Source organism: Phaseolus vulgaris, chromosome 11, assembly GCF_051622355.1.
Source record: "Phaseolus vulgaris cultivar YP4 chromosome 11, ASM5162235v1, whole genome shotgun sequence".
Classification (NCBI taxonomy): domain Eukaryota; kingdom Viridiplantae; phylum Streptophyta; class Magnoliopsida; order Fabales; family Fabaceae; genus Phaseolus; species Phaseolus vulgaris.
The window spans coordinates 13,364,060-13,378,990 of record NC_143508.1 but is presented as its reverse complement, the minus strand read 5'-3'; the positions used below and the strand labels follow the sequence as shown (position 1 = coordinate 13,378,990).

The window sequence follows — 14,931 nt, the reverse complement described above, 5'->3', positions numbered from 1 at the left end:
TGGCCTTAATTTGATATTTTGGTGGCTTTTCAATAGATTGGTGTCGGGACCTCTTCCATCATTTAGAATTTGGACCACTTCCAGCCTTAAGAACACTTGGGGGCATATAGTCTAAAGCGCAAATGAAAAGCTTTGATTATGAAAGGGAAAAAAGTAAATTATGAAAAAAGAGAGCAAGTTCACACTGCTTTACTACAGAAAAATACTAGACCTGTTGAATAATCTGGGGAAAATCTGAAAAGAGAATTTTTTGCTCATGATCATCAAATATTTTCTCCAAAGATATATCTTGTAATGCACTGGCAATGCCTGCATAAACAAAAATTAAATGAACATGCTCTCAAACAAGATAGCGCATATCATGATTGTAGTTATTGTTGAAACTGTTTTCCAAGTCATTGCCACTGTTAGCACAAAGTTAGATGAGTCTATCAAATAATGTCATCCATTTCTGTTCTATAACTTAAATGCACTATATTTTTATAAAGAATAAATGATAGATACATGTCACATGTGCTATGAAGTTGAAATAAATTTCAAGTATACCTTCAGAGTGCAGCACAATATTGAATCTGAGTGTGTCATTACGTTACTATTGTTTTCATGTACAGTGTAAAATGAGGTCCAGGACAAACATTTAATCTAGGAAATATTTCACAAGTAGATTATTGTCAAAGCAAACTTGAACTTGAAAGGCCCAAATACAAATCAATGAAACAGATAGTACCTAAAAATTCACTTAAAGATAAAAGAAATTATCATCATGTGTATGGCAAGAAAAAAAGATAGGAACCTAAAAGTATAATTTATAAGTTGCACAACCTCAGTTAAATAAGGTACAAAGAAAATATTTCCTACACTCAGTTGCATAAATTATAAAGAAAATATGCCACAATATCGAAATATTATTTAATAAGCAAACTAAAGTAAGAAAGTGGAGACATTGCTCAACACTTGATTCTATATTATACTAAGCATCCAAAACTATATAATAGTAGGAAAAAAAAGCATCTCCTAAATTACAAATATTTAGTAGCTTTCTTAAACAGAACAAAATAATAGTGAAGACATAAAATTGTCTTCACGTGTAATTTTAGTCATTTTTAGCCATATCCTAAGCACATAATAATAATATAATAATAATAATAATTTGAACGATACCTCATGTATATATATCTAGTCATACCATAAATGTATTGGTATAGGATGAAATGATACTTTTCCATTTTCTAGAACGTTTCCGGTTTAATTTACCTGCCCTTTTGATGACTTTCTAAATTTATTTATAGAGTAACAATCAAATTACAGGTATGAACAAATTTTATTAATTATATACTAAAGTACGTTTTCATGATCAAACTAAGTGTTCCTTATGAAGCAATTTATTCAATATTCTTACTTCAGAAATTTTGAATAATAGAAGGTCAAAATAGACATCCTACAATTATTTAAGAAAATCTCCATAATAATGGATAAAAAGACTACCTCATCCGCAATCCTGTTTGCTTTTTGCAATGTTGGTGCTGAAATTCTTTTGCATTGCAACCCCAACATCAAACCTTAAGTATAGTTTGATGGTGCCAAATGGATGGGTCTCAATAGAGTTTTTTTTTATCTAGTCTTGTTCAGCCTCATAATGGGTACGAGCTAAATATAAAAGTACTTAAGAGTCTCTGTTAAGATAAAACTTCTGCAAGCAGTTTTGGTACTGCATATAATAAAAAAAAATCATCAACATTTGATTATAGTCATAAATACAAGAAACTATTAAACAATAAAGAGATGGAATCTAAAGAAAGGATAAGTTCACCATTTTCACAGCCAAAGCAAAATTTCCTAAGAAAATGAAAATACAATTCAAATCACATTTGTACTGAACCTAACACGGATAATTCATAAAGAAAAATTAAACTCATGACGCAATTCATAAAGAAAAATTAAACTCATGACGCACTTAAATTACTGCCGCTATCCCCCATGGCACATCATGGGCAACATTGTTAATTTGGTAAAACTCAATTTTATTTCACTCAAGTAGTTAATTTGGAATGTGCACGCCACTTGAAGGATGGTTGGCTTCAAGATGAGTGTTGTTGCCGCCACTTGAGAGCCCAAGAATCCACTCAAGATAAGACTAGAAGAGAAGAAGACACAAGTCTCTCTCATTAACCCACCAAATTGGTAGAGGTTCTTTACTCTCAAAAATCAATCTTATTATTTCAAAGACTTAAGCCTTCCTTTTATAATAGAGAGGGCTGGTCACAAAGTACAAGAGAAGCTTACAAGAGAAGCTTTTGAAAGGTCACCTTCCAACTCCTTTATTCTAGCGCCTAAAGGAGTGTGTAGAGACAACTTTCTATTTTCTTCCTAAAAACTAACGCCTAAGGTACTTACAAAAGAGGTGTCTTTTTGGTTTCCCTCTTAGTACCTTCCTAAACACTACTCCTATATGTTTTACAAATTTATACAAAAAGAAATTACAAAGAAATATATTAATTGGAGCCCATTCTTGAATTCTTGTTGGCTTTGAGCTTGATCCTCTCTTTATTTAATTCTTCTTTAATTTTTGAGAAGACGAGAAGGAAGAACTTTAAATGTTTGGGTGGATGGCCTCTTCCTCCATTAGTAAAATCCTCTTCTTTTTTTATCTCCATCAATATTCATAATTTATGATGTATAGAAAATTTAAAAGCAGTGACTTCACTGATTTATCTGCCAAAGGAATTGTAAATTGTCACTCTTTATATTAATTTTGCATAGCATGGTTGTGAAGGTACTAGGAATGTTCATAATTATTTCTGGAAATTTTTGGGAATGGAATTACTTTGATCATCATAAAGAGGATGGCAGCATTTCTCCTGTTGATTTAAATTATGAGAATTCTTATAAGCTAGTTCAAGGCATTTTGATTTATATTGTTTAAAACTTACATTATCAACTTCAATTTTTTTGCAATCATAGTGCCAATCTTGGTCTGGAACATGGTTGACAATTGTAGTTGTTAGTTCATATAGATTCCTAATACCCACAATGTCAATTCTCCATGCTGAGAGATATAGTTCATATACAAATAACTACAGGAAACAATGCCAATAGCCTCTCCCAAATACATACTCAAACTCTAGAAGGCAGACAATAAATGTCCTTGCATAGCTTGGGTTGTGCATTGGAAGCTAATTTTCATGCGAGGGGTTGTAGTTACTAGTGTAGGCTTAACCCTCTCTAGTTTGAAGCTAGTAGAGATAGCCTAACCCCATTATAGAGTTAGGTTAGATGTCACGTCGTTGCCGCTAAAAGAAAACTTCCTCCTAAATTAGAGTGGGTTAAACCCTCATTTAGTCTAACATAGAGAGGGCTAGGTCCTTGCTAAATCGTAACCCATTATGAATATGCATGGGCTAAACCCTAGATAAAGACAAAAAAGAAGCTAAGCCCTAACTCATTGTAACTTAGAGAAGGTTAAACCCTAACTATGGTGAAAGTGTGGGCTTGGTGAGGGATTGACCCTCGCTCCCACATATAACATAAAAAAAAGTTGATGGTCCTATTTAGAATTTCATTCTCACATTCATAATAAACTGCATAATTCTGAAATCACATCCATAAAATTAGGTTTTTTAAATATATGGTTAACAATACCATTTATAAAATTGAATGTTCTTATACTTTAAAGAATAGAATATTTATCTTTATTTGTCTATATCTTTAATGATAACTTTTAGGTTGTTTAAGAATAATAATGCTATTAACTTCCTATTAGATCATGATTAGATTTTTAAATATTTTTTAATAAAGAAAACTTATTAATAATTTTTTTTATCTAATCTACTGTAATTCCAATTCATCTTACTATTAAACTGTTACTCATCTTTCATACTATCGAAGGTGGGTCGTCTCTTGTTTATTTTTTGCAGCGCTCAATTAGATATCCAAACACCTAAGCAAGTGAAGGAAACAGAACAATCACCAAATTGCATTAAGTTTCACATCTCAACATCAAATCATAACAATATAGGTAAAAACACTTCAGAAGAAACACAAACAAAGAGAACCACGAAGATGAAAAGATGAAGAAACTACTCATCGCACAAGGAGCTCTCAGAAGGCCAAGGAGATCCACAGAGGACACTACACAGAGAAGGAGAAGTAGTTGCACAATGGAGAAGGATTTAAGGATTCAAAGAAAAGAGGAAAAATAGGAAAGCTCTCGACGAAACAAATTTTGCTTATAATACCAAATTGCACGAATGGAAGGAGAAGTTGTTGAACCAAGTGGTGTTCAAGCTTTGAAGAATCCAAATCCTTAGAAGGATGTTGAAGCCTCTGCTGTGCTTGATGTTGCTGTGTTGGTTTAGCTTAGTTTTGGGGTAGTTTATATGTTGTAATCCACCCTTTGATTAAATATAAAGCATTAGCATTCTCAATCTTTGTGAAAGTAAAATGTTTTCAAACTAAGTTAAAACAACCGATTGTTTTGTCGAAACAACCGATTGTTTGTACTTAGGTGTTTTGAGAAAAAGATTGAAAACTGTTTTTAAAATGGTTGAATTGTTAAGTACCAAAACAACTGATTGATTCGAGGAAACAACCGATTGTTTGTTTTGGGACCATAACAGAAAAATTGTTTTCTGTTTGACTGAGTTTTAAATGATTTAACTGCTTACGCTCCAGTCATTAAATGCTTTGACCAATCTTTTAATGCAATTTAAGAGTTTGTTAAGATTTGATAACGAACTACATCTTTGAATAAATTCAGAAAAACAGATTTGACAATTAATTTTTGACAAGTTTTTGCTAAGAGTTTTTGAGTTTTTCAAAGAGCTGAGATTGCTAAGAGTTTGTGATTGATCAAAGTGTATGGAATAGGATTCTGCTTGTATTGATTTCAGATTATCTTCTGTAACAACTGTAATCCTTGTACTCTGTTGAACAAGTTTTCGTTTCTGTGTTTTGTTGAGATTGGTTGTGTGTTCTTGAGGGGATCAAGATCAGCAATCTTAGTGTTGGTGTGTTGACCAAGGAGAGTGTGTTTCTTGAGGTGTTCAAGGTCATTCTCTTGGTTGTTGTGTAAGTGATCAAGGTGTGATTGCTTAGTGGATTTCCTCAGGGTTCTGAGAAGACTGGATGTAGCTCTGGGTTTGGAGTGAACTAGTATAAACAACTGTGTACAATCTCTCTATCTCTAACTCTTTAAATTCAGTTTATTTGTTGTTTGTTGGTATAAACAACCGATTGTTTCTGCGAAACAACCGTTTGTTTTTCTGGTACTACAGCTTTTGCTTGCTGTTTTGGCGAACTGAATTTCTGAATCAATTGTTTCCTGAGATAAATTCATTCTTGTTTTAAAAGTTTGCGAAAACCCTCTTTAAACAATTCAGCCCCCCTCTAGTTTAAAGCCATCTTTTCTACAGAAGTTTCGAAACTACCTCATGGAAGGAGAAGCTTCAAGACTATCTCATGGAATGGTTCAATTTGCAAGAACAGAAGGAGAGGTTTCGGAACTATGGAAGGAGAAACTTCAAAACACGTAGGGCGGGAGGTTCGAATGTTTTAGCTGTTTGAGAAGAGAAAGTGAAGAGTTAGGTTAAAACACTTATTATGTCAGTTGAAATACAAAATGACATAGTAAACACTTACTATGAAGGTTCTACACTTAACAGACATAGTAAATACTTATTATGTTACATGTCGTTGTAACTGTTGTAATAAATTTTATGATTATTGCAAAAATACCACCGCATAATTTTTTATGACATGTACACTACACGCGTCATAATAGGTCTGTTGAAATTGATGGCTTAAACAAGAGAGGGGGTGAATTGTTTATAAAAGTTTTTTACAAATGATAACTAAGAATGAAGTTCTTCAATGATTTATAGAAAGAAGAATCAGAGAAGCCAAAATAAATCAGCTATTAAAACTGTTATCAGTAAAACAATCGATTAATATTACGATATAACCGGTTGTTTATATTACAGAGATAAGAGCAAGTATAAGCCGTTTATACAACAGGAATATCAACCAGTTGAAATATGAAATAATCGGTTGATTATGACAACATATCAAATATCAAACATATTATGATAGAGAGAGAGATAGAGAGATTCACACAATCAGATTATATTGGTTCAATCAACCTTGAGCTACATCAAGTACTCAGAACAACCTCTAAGTATTCCACTATGTAATCAATCACAGATTACAACAACACACCACAAAGAGGTGACTTCGAATCCCACAAAGCCTACTCACCCTCTTTGCAAAACTTCACACCTCAAGCCAGAATCCCACTGACTTTACAGGATTTTACCAACACTTACACAGATTTATCAAAGTACAATTACATGAAACTAAGCAAGAATAGAAAACACCTGGAATTAGAAAACTAGAAGCACTATGATCATTTCTTGCACCAGAGCAAAGCTTTATCAACAATCTTGCTAAACTTTGAAAAACTTCTTTCAAAAACGAATATTTAAACTCTCTCTTGATTCCAAAACAATGTGTTCAACTTGTCTCCCTAAAACATTTGAAATCTAGTCGTTTAAGGCAACATAACAGAGTCAAATCAGTTTTGTTTTCATTTAAAACAGTTAAAACAGGTTTTCAAAAAACTGTTATGACAACACACATTTAATCGGTTGAAACCACGATTTAACCGGTTGATGGGGTCAGGTAGTTACATAACCAATTCAAAAAATAGTTTTAAAACCTCATTGTCAGCTAAGTGACAAACAACAGATTTTCTCAACAATTCAACCGGTTGTTTTTCCTTTGCATGGAAAAACACTTTGTTTGTTTTAAAACTGATTGATCAAGCTTTGTGTAGGAATCAAGGACTGATCTTAACAAAGATTCTAAACAACCTAATCTAAACCCAAATCCAGAAAGCAACGCAGCTTCAGGATTCATGTGGATTTGATACATCAAAACTCCGATCTTCAACAAGGTCATCATTGTTTTCTCTTTTTCCACTAGTAAAAAACTTGAGGAAATGAAATAATCTTGCATACTGCAATCAACATTAAATTTCATTTAGATGTCAGGTTTGCAGAAAAAACCCTACTACCCTTGCATTCCACAAACGTTTACAACAAATTAAATAAAGAAAATATTGATAAATTAAATTGAAAACAAGGTTTCATACAAATTAAATAAATTAAATAAGCAGATTGACTCAAGCATACATGCAAATATGGAATGTTTGACTACTGGTCCATGCTTTCAAAAGCTTTTAGGATTTGTCCAATCCAAACTAAATAACTTTCAAATGAATAACCAAATGTAATTTGAGAGGGTGGATTGTTAAAATCTTCCACTCCCTTTCTTATTCTGGTCCTCAACATAACTCAAAGCAGAATATGATCTTCTAAGATTAGCTCAAGATGCTTTGCTTTTTGGTAAAATGGAAGCATTAACTTAGCAGTGGCGAGTTAACAAATTGACATAGTATATAATATATCAAATTGTTCATATATATATATATATATATATTATAAAAAAAATATGTATCATTCTAATAGAATTCTTAGTGTCTATTTATACAGAGAGAGCATGTTTCCATTTATTACAAGAATAAGCAGATTGACTCACATTAATCGCCCCAAAAATCATATAAGTCCCAAAATTATTGTTATTATTAACCCGTAGGGAAAATGGAAATAGTTCTGGGATGGTTAGGGATTTAAAAGACAAATGAAATCACCGTTACCTCACCCTTACAAGGTTTGTGTTTGTCTTCCACTATCTCTGTTTCACCACCGCCACTTCGAAAATATTGGAAACTATGACGCACCACTGAAGGCAGGAAGAGAGAAAACCAGAGACAAATTGGAATGAGAGGGACAGTGAATGAGAGGGGTGTGAAATGAGAGCAAAATTTCCTTATAGATTTCACCAACCAACCACCAAAAACTCCCACTAACGAATTGTGACTGTGAAAAGCAGGACAGAAAATGAGAGCAAGAGTGAAATGCGAGCTCAGTGCGAGGGAAACTGTAATTAAATGGTACAGTACGAATAATACTACCACAAATTTTTTTTGGTAAAGTTACTTAAAAAATCACGCGTTCCATGCATCGACGGTCGGGACCTTCTACTCTCCAAAATACTCTACAGTTCGCTCAACGCTAGCAAAAGCCTTCTCATGTTAATTGTGTGTGCATTGGTTGTCTTTTTTGCATCTAGTTATGTCTAATTTGTGTCTCGCAGACCCACACTTTTGTGCATGTCGTTTTTGCATCCAATTGTGGATGCTATAGCACACCCTAACAGCGTCTACTAGTTACCAGATGCTGAAATTTGGTCTCTAAATGACCGTTTTCTTGTAATGGATCCTTATGAAGTCAAGGAGTTATCTTTTATGCTTGTACAAGTTATTGTGAGTAAGATTTCCATTAACACTTATAATAGAAAAAATGAAATAAAAAATCTCCAAAAAAGTTGATTTTACACAAGTGAAACATATCCAAATTAAGAAAACCTAATTGAATTTAGTTCTACTTGATGATGTTGAATTCTTATTATTATGTTGTTAATAATTCTTGCTCCGTCTAAAAGTGTTGCCACAAATAAAACAAAAATCTTTTTTAGAAAACTAGGGAAAGACAAGGATGGAATTGAAAATGCTTTGTGCAAGTACTTTGGTCATAAATAAAAAATTGGAAAAAAATCCTAAAGTAAAAAACAATCACGAGACTTTACATTTAAGTTGGCATGTTTATACTATAGAACATGGGAGCTTTGATGGTTCAAATCTGTGTTGAAGGTTGAAGTTGTGCTGCTTTTGGTTTGAGCTTAGTCTAGGGTGTTTAGAATTCTTGTAAAAATCATTCCTAGTCCCTTGCACAAGCTAGTTCAATCCTTTTTTTAAAAGAGAAAAGTGTTTTTCTAAGGAAAGAGAAGAACAACCGGTTGAAACCACGATATAATCGGTTGTTTGTCACTTAGCTTGATTGAAGGTTTTCAAAACTGTTTTTGACTTGGTTAAATAATTGTAACCAATTTAACCAGTTAAAACGACTTTTCAACTGATTGATTGTCACATTTCATAACAACTATTCAAAAACCTGTTGAATCTATTTTTAGTTGGATCAAAACTGTTTTGGCTCGTGATTGACTGCCTAGAACTGCTAGTTTTAAGAGCTATAAATATGGCTTCTCTTTGTATTTCAAAAATAACAAGAAAACACATTTACAGTGAGATTGAAATTATTTTTTAGAAGAGATTCAAATCAAGTTTTGCAAGATTGCAAATTAGTTGTGCACTGGTTCAAGGTCTGATCTTAGGAGCTCTGTGATTCCTGTAAATTCAGGTGTAATCTGTTCCTTTCTGATTCTTGTATTTGTTCTTTTATAAAACTTTTGAAGTGTGTAAACCTGTAAGGTCAGAGGGTGCTCTGACTAAGGTTGTGGGTAAGGCAAAGAGGGTGTGTGGTTCTTGTGGTATCAAGATCATCTCTTTGTGATTGTGTGTATTGTAATTTGTGATTGGTTACTAGTGGAACCCAGTGGTTGTTCTGGGAACTGGATGTAGCTCAAGGTTGAGTGAACTAGAATAAAATTGGTTGTGTAAACTCTCTCTCTCTCTCTCTCTCTCACTCCTTATAAACTGTTTGTTTTGATTTTGTTTTTACTGCTGCGATAAACAACCGATTAAAACGAAGTTTCAACCGATTGAAATTCTACAAATAGTTCATTTACATTGTTTGATTGGCTTCCTTGATTGCTTCTTCTGTGATTGTTGATAAAGCTTCATTCTTATCCAATCTTTTCGAAAATCTTTTAACAAACAATTCACCCCCTCCTCTTGTTTAAGCCATTAATTCTAACATATACATGTATATTGCAAACTTAAATGTGGATATGAATCTTAATCAAGAAGATATGAAAAATCAATCAAAAACTCCATCTTAAGTTACTTGCAATAGCCATAATTAAACATAATATTCCTTATAATTTTATTGAATATGAAGGAATTGGATAGTGAATAAAATATATTAATCCTAATGTTCACATGAAATATAGGAATACTACTATTTTAGATGTGGAAAAGGAATACATTAAAGAGATGGATAAAGTTAAACAAAACATGTTTATGATTCCTAATAGAATTTGTTTAATTTTTATGTTTATGTTTGAATTGCAATTACTTATGAGGGTTATATTTTCCTAACTGCACACTTTGTTGTTGAGAACTAGAAATTGACAATTAATATTCTTAAGCCAATTCCTATAACAATTTTACAAGATCATAAACATGATGTTTGATTCATCTTATCCCATTGTATTTTATGCAAATGTGAAAAATTTAGTTTATCAATGAAAAGAATTAGTTGAGTGGTGATGTCACTTTAAAGAAAATGGCTTGGAGTATGAAAGAGAAGTTTAAAAAATATTGGGAGTATAGTATTGGGTTAGCGTTTGGAGCTATTCTTGACCCACAACTAAATGTTAATTTTATAAAGTATTTTTATAAAAAAATTGGATCTTTTAACCTATGAAAACAAAACTAAGAAAGTGATAGAAAAGTTCAAGATTTTTTTTTTTTAGAATATGCAAAGAATTTTTCTATCCCTAATGTTTCTTTGTCTAAGTCACCTAATGAATCCATCTTGATGTCTCAATCTAGTACCGAAGGGAGTGAGGCCAATAGATCAAATATTATTTATGTAAGTATTGTATACTTAGTGTTCATTCTTTTCATTCTTTTGTTTTTTGTTTTGATAATTAATATGTAATGCATTGAAATATTTTAAAATGTATCATAATGAATCAAACTATATCGTTCACAAGAGCGAAATATATGTTTACTTGGATAAACCAATAGTACATAATGATTACATTGAAGATTTTGATCCACTCAAATATTGGAAGACTGATGAGAAAAGATTTCCTATATTTCTGTAATACCTTGAGATGTTCTTAGTGTTGAACAAGGTGCTTTGATGTCTTCAAATCCAAGAAGAATGCTTGAAGACCTTGCTACTGGTTGTGTGTGTGTCTAGAAGTATTTAAATTTATTAATCCACTCTTTATAATGATATAAGGTTAATTGAATCTTAATCCTTTTGAAAAAGATGTGTTTTGTAAAGAGTGTAAATATTCAACCTGTTGAAAAGGATTTGAGAAGCTTGACTTTGTTTTGACTTTATTGTCAAACCAATTCAACTAGTTGTTTCGAGAATTCAAATGGTCGTTTTTTCTGAAAACCTTAACAGAATTTTGTTAAGTTGTATCAATCTGTTTTAAATTATTCAAACTGCTTTTGGTTCTTGAATTAAATGCTTTGACCATCTAATTGGAGTATAAAAAGGTTGTTTTACGCTCCTGGTCATTAACTAAGAAAGAGAGATCAATCAAAAATAGTTTTTCAATATTTCAAAGAGCTTTGGATCATCACAAGTGTGGAATAGGATTGTCTTGTAATTCTGGACTTTAATCTTTGATTTTACCCAGGTGTATTCTATTCCCTTCTTCCTTAATCATTGTATTTCTGTGTGATTTGATGTGGTGCAATTTCAGAGGGTTGTTATGGAAACTGTGTGTTTTGCCAAAGAGTGATGTGTGTTCTTGAGGGGTTCAAGATCATCACTCTTGGTGTATGTTGTGTAATCTAGGTTTGATTACATAGTGAAATCTCAGTGGTTAGCTGAGGACTGGATGTAGCTCTTGGTTAAGAGTGAACCAGTATAAACATCTTGTGTGAATCTCTTTATCCTTGCACTCATTAAACTTCTTAGCTTTGATTTTATAAATTGCTAGTATAAACAACCGATTGTTTCACAAAAACCAACTGGTTGATTTTCTGGAATCAAACTATAAAAAAATCTAATTGGTTGAACAATTTTCTAATTGATTGTTTCTTCATTGTCTTTCACTCTACCTTCGTACTTGTGATAATATTTCAAAAACAATTCACCCATCCTCTTGTGCAAGGCCTATAATTCTAACAATTGACATCAGGAGCTGAGTTCTTGAAAGTCATTCATGTTTTTTTATCCTAAAACCTTTTTCAAAGGGCTGAAAAACTATCATTTGGGGGAGGGTGTTTCAATAAACATGCGACCTCTGTTTTGTGGTATGAATTACCAGTTTTGGAAGGTCATAATGAAAAGCTTTGTGGAATCAATTAATAGAGAAATCTGGGATGCTATTGTAAATGGTCCTTTTGTTCCTAAAATTGAAAAAGATGATGTTTTCATTAAAAAACCTTGGTCCCAATGGATTGAGAGTGAAAGTAAAAAAGCCTAATATGATTGTATTGCTAGGAACATCATCATTTCAGCTCTAAATTCTGATGAGTTTTTCAGGGTCTCACAATGTGCTTCAGCAAAGGAGATATGAGACATCCTAGAGGTTACCCATGAAGGCACCACTGATGTGAAAAGAGCAAGAAAGCATGCTCTGATTCAAGAATACGAAATGTTCAGGATGTTGATGACCTTTTACGACAAGTGCACCGCGTTTTCAGAAGTAATAATTTGTCCCTAAGGACGGATATCGATCCCACAAGAAACAATTGAATTATCAAGTACAATACTCACTAAATATAAAACAGAACAATAAAAAGTGTGTTGAAAGTGATTGTGTTGGCAATGATTAATAAGAAAACAGACAATGTTTCGAGTTGGAAAAACAAGGATTAGGTTTCATCTTTCTCACTCTCATTTTGATTAGCATGTTAACATCAAGTTCTTTGATTGAAATTGATGCCCGTATAAAATTCATTTATATCGATTTTCCGCATATAAAATTATTAAAAATGTTTCATAAATATCGATTTCTCGCATACTTATAAAAACAACTTAGAGTCGCACTCAGACGTTAATAGCAATTAACATTTCAAGTCTATTTCTAACACTCAAATATATTAATTATTTTTGTTTATGTCAGAACCCTAAAAATACCTTTCAGACAGATTTAAGATTCTAGATCAAGAGTGAGAAACAAAAAAAAAAGCAATACCAATAATTAATTAAGAATATAATTTTATATCATATTTAAATGTCACCTCGATACGTAAGAGCTCGAACAAATTACTTACAATCCCCAAAGGGTAGAATTAGCCACACATCTTCTAGCCTTCTATTCTCTCAATTGGTTACAAGTCACTCTATGGTATTTTCCTCTCAATCTGGCACACTAGGGTTTAGCTTATAGCCTCCTATTTAACCTAATTTACTAGGGTTAGGTGACGTCCTGCGTCACACTAATGGCCTTATCGATCAAAACATAAAAATGGCCCAAATTGTGTGACGCATTCTTGCTCAAGCGAGACTCGCTTGAGCGAGAATGAGCTCCCTTATGCCAGATACTCTGGTGCTTAGTTGGACTTTTTTTCTCTTTTTGTGCATTTCGGGCCTTGCAGCTTTCTCCTTTTAGCTTATATCATTCTTCTTTAGTCCAAATCTCCATTTTTTCCTAGAAACCTGAAATTAACACCAAATTTGGGAATAAAATGTTCTTATTCAAATAAAGATCATAAAATATGTAAAAAGGTATAAATTCATAAATTAGGAATTATTTTATATGTATTTTAGCAATTAATACTCATAAGTGCCTATATTTTAATATGAAATATTACTGAAATTAGGCACTTATCAAATGCTAAAAGGGAAACCATCTATGATTTGCAAAAGAGATTCACCCACATTGTGAACCACCTCATCAGCCTTGGCAAGATCTTTTAAAGGGTGGAACTAAACATCAAGATCCTCAAATGCTTGGACAGATCTTGGCAACCTAAAGTTACTACAATTTCTGAGTCCAAGGAGTTTAACAACCTTGACCACAACCTCCTTGTTTGGTAAGCTAAGGGAACATGAACTTGAGATGAACTAGCTGAATGACCAAGAACATGAAGAGAAGCATGTGAAAAGCATTGCTTTGAAATTTGTTGGTCATAAAGATGGTCAAGACTCAAGTGAGGGCAGTGATGGTGAGACTCTCAACTTTTTCACAAGAAAGTTCAGCAAGTTCTTGAAAAAGAGCAACAGGGACAAGAACTGTTCCTGCCGGTTGACTCGATTGATTTCGTATGTCTACGACAATCACACGCCCAATTATCTCTACCTTCGTACATGTCTTTCTTCGATCAAACACCTGAAAATGCAAAGACAAAGGGTGCCCTAGAGGCCGTTTTCACTCCGACGCTCAAGTCAGTACTGGGCCAGGAAACACCAAAACTTAGATGTAAAAAGCTCTCTGTGTAATCTTTGTGTGTATTCACATAAGTGTTGCGTACCTTATTAGGTTTGATACTACCTTTCATATACTCTAGGGTTTCCGCTAACCGTAATTAGGGTTACTGAGGGTGTGCCTTAGTGCCGCTATCACCCACACTTAGGGCAATCTAGCGCGTAAGGAACCCTTACTGGAGTGCAACCTCTGACGAGATGACGACCTGGGTACCAACTTGTGCACCTAATCTCTGGGGCCATTCGTCCTGGGAGTGCCCTAGCTGTTCACGTGCCATGCATGCAGTTTTACCCCTAGAACGTGACCCTTACGGGTCGTATCTCTTCCAGTGGCTCTTTACTCGTGTTACGCCTGAACGCGTCATCCACACAACACGCATGGGCCCCTCGTGATCTAGGCTTCTCCCTAGCTGATAACTGGTGTGTGGCTTGGGATCCACCTCTCGTGACCCAGCTCTGTTGTTTGAGTCACCGATGTCCGTTGTCTCATCGCCCTCCCTATATTATCGAGGACACATTAGTACATCTGGGTGATCGAAGTTTGACTACTCTTCGGCACCTTGACTCATGTGCCTTGCGAGACACTGGCCCACGCTACTCGTGGGACCCAGCTTACGTGGCCCCACCATTACTAGTGGTCAACGACGCCCGAGGACTGGTCGGTACACAAGTCCCCCAGTCTCGAGCTGTAACTTGTTTAGCGAAGAGACTAAGTCCTCGCCCCTGGCAACCT

The 14,931-nt window shown here is 33.8% G+C and overlaps 1 pseudogene; it reads left to right on the top strand.

Annotated features, from left to right (window-relative positions):
- The first annotated feature begins 8,527 nt into the window (after nucleotides 1-8,527).
- LOC150023078 (uncharacterized) lies at nucleotides 8,528-11,562 on the top strand (annotated as a pseudogene).
- Nucleotides 11,563-14,931: the final 3,369 nt, after the last annotated feature.